The 6,299-nt window shown below is 49.3% G+C and overlaps 1 long non-coding RNA gene across 1 annotated transcript; it reads left to right on the top strand.

Annotated features, from left to right (window-relative positions):
• Window positions 1–718: 718 nt before the first annotated feature.
• LOC115304530 lies at window positions 719–4,345 on the top strand. The gene is made up of 3 exons (XR_003914480.1): window positions 719–1,126; window positions 1,593–1,775; window positions 4,004–4,345. It is a non-coding gene; the product is annotated as an uncharacterized LOC115304530 (long non-coding RNA).
• Window positions 4,346–6,299: the final 1,954 nt, after the last annotated feature.

The raw sequence follows: 6,299 nt of genomic DNA, 5'->3' as shown, positions 1-6,299 counted from the left end.
GCCCGCGCGATGACGCGGCGGAAACTCCGTCTCCAATTGGGGGCGACTAGGAGGCGGAGCCAAGGGCGGGGCTGCTGGCCCAGAGCTAAAAATAAATTCCGGCTGCGACCCCGCGGTTGAGCGCGAGTGAAGTTTGAAGGATTCGAACGTCTCTGGGGTTGGGAGTGGGCGGGAGGGGCGGAGAGAAGCCGACTCCCCAGTGATTGGTTAGTGCAGCGTGAGGGGCGGGGTAACCTGTGAGGAGTGCGGTGATTGGCGGGACGTTGAGCGGTTGGTGGATTCGCGCCCACTGAGCCCTTAAAAAGCACGAGGCAGGTCGCTTTTGTGGGCTGGGCTGTGGGTTCGCTGCCTTTTTTTTTTTTTTTTGGTAGGGTTTTAGGTCTCTTGTTTTTTTTAACCCCTTCACTTTTAGACTTAGCTAGCAAGTCTGGCTTTGAGGTCGTAGGTGGTTACGAGGCGTCACCCATGGATGAAGGACCGTGGGAAGAATGGGATATCCGTTAATTCCAAATGTTACGCATTTCACTAAAAACATGTGCCTCCCCAGTTCTGGTCTCAAACCTGCCACAGGCGAACTTGGCACACCTCGCAGGAAATAAATAGCGCGAGTCAACACCTCTTTACCTGTCAACATCTGCATGGTGCATTCAGTGGGCAAACTTAAACAACAGCTGTGGTTGTATGGGAACGTTCCTGAACCATCCTTGGGGGGGGTGGGGGGAGTCAAGTCTCTTGGGCTTGCCCTCCGGTGCGGGTTGGCCTTTCCGTGTTTCCCACAGAAGGCACGTGGGCAACCCTTTTTTCCAGCAGTGCAGGTGACAGGCGGATAGGGGATGGGAGGCCAGCGCTGGAGGTCACGGGAAATGAAGGCCAGGCCCGAAAGATGAGGATGCGATTGGGGGCCTTTCCAGCCAGGGAGACGTCCATCATGCTTGATCTTGCCTTTGGTGGTTGCTAAAGAAGTAGGGTTTCCGGCCACTCCACAAATGTCCCCCACTGTCCTCAGGCTGTTTGACAGTGTTGGGACAACCACCGGCGGGTCACAGCCCTCTGCCTTTCAGGAAGCACAGAGGAGGACCCCCTGCTCCCATCTCCAGGGAAGCCGACTGCAGAACTGGATTCCCAGGTATGAAGATTTAGAGGTGAGTGTCCCATAAATATGCCTTGTTGAGTTAGAACAGTGGCATTTGGAGGCGCCTGGGTGGTTCGGTTGGTTAAGCAGCCGACTTCAGCTCAGGTTATGATCTCACACTTCGTGGGCTTGAGCCCCGCATCGGGCTCTGTGCTGACAGCTCTGAGCCTGCTTCCCATTCTGTCTCTCTCTCTCTGCCCCTCCCCTGCTTGTACTTTGTCTCTGTCTCTCAAAAATAAATAAATAAATAAATAAAATAAAAAAATTAAAAACCCCCAACAACACTGGCATTTGGGCAGAATCCTTCCACAGCCCCGCTGAACTACTTCTAAGAGAGGGAGCGCGTGGGTTCACATCCTAGCGGCTCTCCAGATTGAAAGTGCGAAATATCTGGGCATTTCTGTGCCTTATCTTAATGGTGTTTGTGTTCTACTTTATATTTAGTTGACATATTTTAAAGCTTCAGGTCTTACAATGAAATGTCCAGTAAGATGGATCACTTTTATCCTGAGAATTTGGATGCCCCCGCACCAGTATTTTGAACTGATGGTACTTGACGCCCTGGTTGGTTGTGAAATCAGACACGCACGTGTTATCTTTTCTTAAATAGAAGAACCGAATAGAAAATAGGTTGCTGGTATTGGTAAGTACTGTTTCGTATTGTTTCATGATATTGGGGTATGTGTGTGTTCATATATGTAGGTGGGTTATATATGTTTTGGATACTGGGTTCCATTGTAAAATGTATTCCTTTTTTTTTCAGTGTGTCATTTACATGTTTATTTTTTATTTTTTTATTTTTATTTTTTAAATATGGTTTCTTGTCAAATTGGTTTCCATACAACACCCAGTGCTCATCCCCACAAGCACCCTCCTCTAGGCCCATCACCCATTTTCCCCTCTCCCACACCCCCATCAACCCTCAGTCTGTTCTCAGTATTTAAGGGTCTCTCATGGTTTGCCTCCCTCCCTCTCCCCAACTATTTTTTTTCCCTTCCCTTCCCCCATGGTCTTCTGTTAAGTTTCTCCTGTTCCACATATGAGTGAAAACATATGGTGTCTGTTCTTCTCTGCCTGACTTATTTCACTTAGCATGACACCCTCGAGGTCCATCCATGTTGTTATAAATGGCCACATTTCATTCTTTCTCATTGCCATGTAGTCCTCCATTGTATATATAAACCACATCTTTTTGATCTGTTTGTCAGTTGATGGACATTTAGGCTTTTTCCATGTTTTGGCTATTGACGAAAATGCTGCTTATGAACATTGGGTCAGCAGAAAACGTACTTCTTACTGTGGGTGGCCTCGCAAAGTTCGAAAGTGTTGCCCTAGCTTTGGAATATTCAGAGTCCAGATTAAGCAGTGCCGTCATGAAGGACAAAGGCGTTAAAGAAATCTTCCAGTGGTCTTAAAGCCTTTATGGTCAGATCCAGGCATTTGGAAGATTCCATTATTCCAGAATGGGGAGGGTGGGTTTGGTCTAAGAAATGATTCAGGTTCCCTAAAATATTTGGGATCAACGGTATGAATTCACATGGAGGGAACTGACTGCGGCCAGCCCTCCCGGGGACGTGGTGGGGGATGTGCACATGCTTCTGAATTCAGAGCAGTTCTGCTGACTGAGATCCCTTGTTAACTGTCTGGAACTTGTGCCACCAATCGATATCGCGTCTGCTTTTTTAGAACCTCTCTGTCTCGTGGTCTCTGCACGCCACCTTCCCTCTGTGTGTCCTTCCTCTCTATTTCATTTCCCTGGAAACTAAGAATTCTGTTTCTTCCACTTAAGTTACAGGGAGAGGGGTGCCTGGGGGGCTCAGCTGAGCGTCTAACTCTTGATTTTGGCTCAGGTCATGATCTCACTGTTCATGAGTTCGAGCCCTGCATCGGGCTCTGTGCTCATGGTGGGGAACCTGCTTGGGATTCTCTCTCTTGGTTCCTATGCCTCCTGTCCTCAAAAATAAATAAAACATTAAAAAAGCTAAATTCCAGGGAGGGGATATGATTGGTTGAGCTACTTACCACTATCTCTTGAATGAGGAGCTCATACTAAGCCTGTAGATTTGCCAGGTACGCCTCCACTGGCTTAAACCTCTAGCGCTGCCGCATATGCCAGTTAATGGCGGTTATTGAAGTGTGAAGTGTTCGCTATTGAGGGATTATTATTAATATTCTGTGAACATCTCCAAGTCCCATAACCTCTTATTTGTAGCGTCAATGTTTTATTTTTATTTATATATTTTAAAATGTTTATTTTTGAGAGAGAGAGAGCGCGCAAGCGAGCATGAGCCGGGGGGGTGAAGGGGGCAGAGAGAGAGGGAGACACAGACTCCAAAGACAGGCTCCAGGCTCTGAGCTAGCTGTCAGCACAGAGCTCGACGTGGGGCTCGAACCCATGAACCTTGAGATCATGGCATTAGCCGAAGCCGGACGCTCAACCGGCTGAGCCCCCCAGGCGCCCCGGAACTAAAGCAATCTTAATCTTGGCGCGGCCAAATCAGGCTGATCTGTCGTGTCTCCCATAGGGTATCATTCAGATCAAGCAGGGCAGGTCTGAGGAGGCACGCCGAGGTCACTTTGCTGTGTGGTTTTCTGAGCATGACCTTGGAAGGCCGGTCCTCGGTAGAGGAGCGAGAGGCCCTCGGAGGCGAGGCCCCTAGAAGACGGAAAGGGAGCGAGCCACTTCGGTCTCAGGTCCACGGAGGTGGAGCGCATGCGCAGGAGGAGTTTGGCTCCGGAAGGCGCTCTGAGGACAGCTTTAGGCCCGGGCAGTGGTTATAAATTGTTCAGCTATTAGGGGTTGATTGTGCCCCTTAAAACGACGGACTTGACGCCTCACCCCTCTTAGAATGTGCTCTTATTTGGAAACAGGGCTGTTGCAGATAGAATTAGTCGAAGATGAGAGGTGGCCTTCCAGTACGACCGGTGTCCTCGCAAGAGAAGAGACGCACGGACACAGGGCACACGGCCATGTGCAGACAGAGGCAGAGCCTGATGCGGCCACAGGCCAAGGACCCCCTGGGGCTCCCGGGGGCTGGGAGGGGCGAGGGAGGATCTCCTGGAGACTTCCGAGAGAGGCCAGGTCTTTGGGCTTCTGGCCTCCAGACTGTGAGAGAATGAATCTGTATTAGTTTAAGCTACCCAGTCTGTGCACTTGGTTACGGCCGTAGAAAACAAATCCATCGATTATCCTCACATAAAGTTTCGTGCACAGTTGGAGTCTCATTTCTGCTGGGACCCGGATGAAATTGGCTTTGCTCTCCAGCCCCGGAAGCCAAAGTGCACGTAGTGGGGGCTTTTGCCTACAGAGGGCTGCTGTGCCCAGGAGAACGGTTTCGTGGTAGGGACGATGCCAGGGAGGTGGCCTGGGCAGAGCACTGTGCCTGAGAGCGTGCGTGACAGCACCTGGCGGGGGGTGGGGGTGCTGGTGCTGGGGGACGGCCCGGAGGCTGACTCTGCACAATAAAACAGGTGACGGCTTGTGCCAGCAAGGCTCGGATTGCATAAGCTCTTCCAGTGTGTCTCCGATGTGGAATCTGGTCACAGAGTTCACAAACCACCCAGAGTTATAATTACGGTTTGAGGACCGTGTTCGCCGTCGGCTCATCCTGTATGAAGACGTCACAGTGCTGGGTTTCAGCCAGCATGTGGGGGTCCGGGGAGCTGCTGTCACTGGTGGGCAGGGAAAACAAAAACAAAAACAAAAACACAAAAGAGAACTTGTAGTTTTTCAACATTTTTATTTTGGAAATGAAAGTAATTGAGTTTTGCTGCTCTGTAATGTATGGATCGGGCAGGGCACCCTTGTGGCCCAGATGACAGAGGGTGGCATGTTGTGACAGGCTCGCGAGGTAACGCGGTGGGACTTCCACAGCAGGGAGGGGTTGGCAGTTTTGTCCTCACTGTTGGGTGTTCAGAATCTTGTAAACGTATAGCTTTTCACGTGTGTGGTTTTGAGGAACTGCGGAATATGTTAGCTAAGTTCTGCTGAACTAAATCTCACACCGTGATCCCGGATCTGAAGCCATGTCCTTCAAGAAAACCATCAGCGATGAGCCTGAAAATTGCAGTAAAAGTGGACACTCAGACAAATGCCCGAGCTGACAGGCTTTCCTCATGCGTGCTCTCTGCCAGCGACGTTAAAGGTAAACCCAGTAACCAGATTGTATCTTGTAAGAAAATGACCAAGGAACTTTTTGCGAGGAAGTCAAAAATTAAAAAAAAAAATTTTTTTAATGTTTATTTTTTTTTTGAGAGAGAGAAATAGAGTGTGAGTGGGCAAGGGTAGAGAGAGAGAGAGACACAGAATCCAAAGTAGGCTCCAGGCTCTGAGCTGTCAGCACAGAGCCCAACGTGGGGCTCCAACTCACAAACTGTGAGATCATGACCTGAGCCAAAGTCGGATGCTCAACTGACTGAGCTCCCCAGGCACCCCTTAATCTTTATTTTTAAGAGAGAGACAATGAAAGTCAGGGAGAGAGACAGTCAGACAGACAGACTCTGATACAGGCTCCAGGCTCTGAGCTGTCAGCACAGAGCCCAACGTGGGGCTCCAACTCACAAACTGTGAGATCATGACCTGAGCCGAAGTTGGACACCTAACTGACTGAGCCACCAGGCGCCCCCAAAGAAGTCAGAATTGACCAGAGGAGCATTTAGGACATTGGGGCACCTGGGTGGCTCAGTCAGTTGAGCGTCGGACTCTTGGTTTCAGCTCAGGTTATGATCTCATGGCTTCGTGGGTTTGAGCCCCGCATCAAGCTCTGTGCTGACAGCATGGCCCTCCCACCCCTCTCCCACTCGTGTTTTCTCTCTCTCTCTCTCTCAAAATAAATACATAAACTTAAAAAATTTATAAAATATGGATTCACATCTACATCATTAGTGATGACTAAGTATAATTACACCTTGACGTTAGCTAATGACCTAGGGAGTATCCCTTCACAAACAACAAGATGTTTAAAAATGAAGCGTCCAGAACAGGATGGCAGACTTTATAAAATTTTTCTGCAACTTGTTTTTTTTTGGAAACTGTCAGGCATATGTCTAAAACTGGAGTGATTAGAACGAGCCTTAGGTTTATTACCTACTCACCATATACCGCGTCATGGACAACCCTGTGTCATCCATACCCCTACCCACTTCTCCCACCGAGCCGTGGATCATT

The sequence above is a fragment of the Suricata suricatta genome, chromosome 2 (genome assembly GCF_006229205.1).
Source record: "Suricata suricatta isolate VVHF042 chromosome 2, meerkat_22Aug2017_6uvM2_HiC, whole genome shotgun sequence".
Classification (NCBI taxonomy): Eukaryota; Metazoa; Chordata; class Mammalia; order Carnivora; family Herpestidae; genus Suricata; species Suricata suricatta.
The sequence above is the reverse complement of the archived record's forward strand: the minus strand, read 5'-3'. Positions and strand labels throughout refer to the sequence as shown.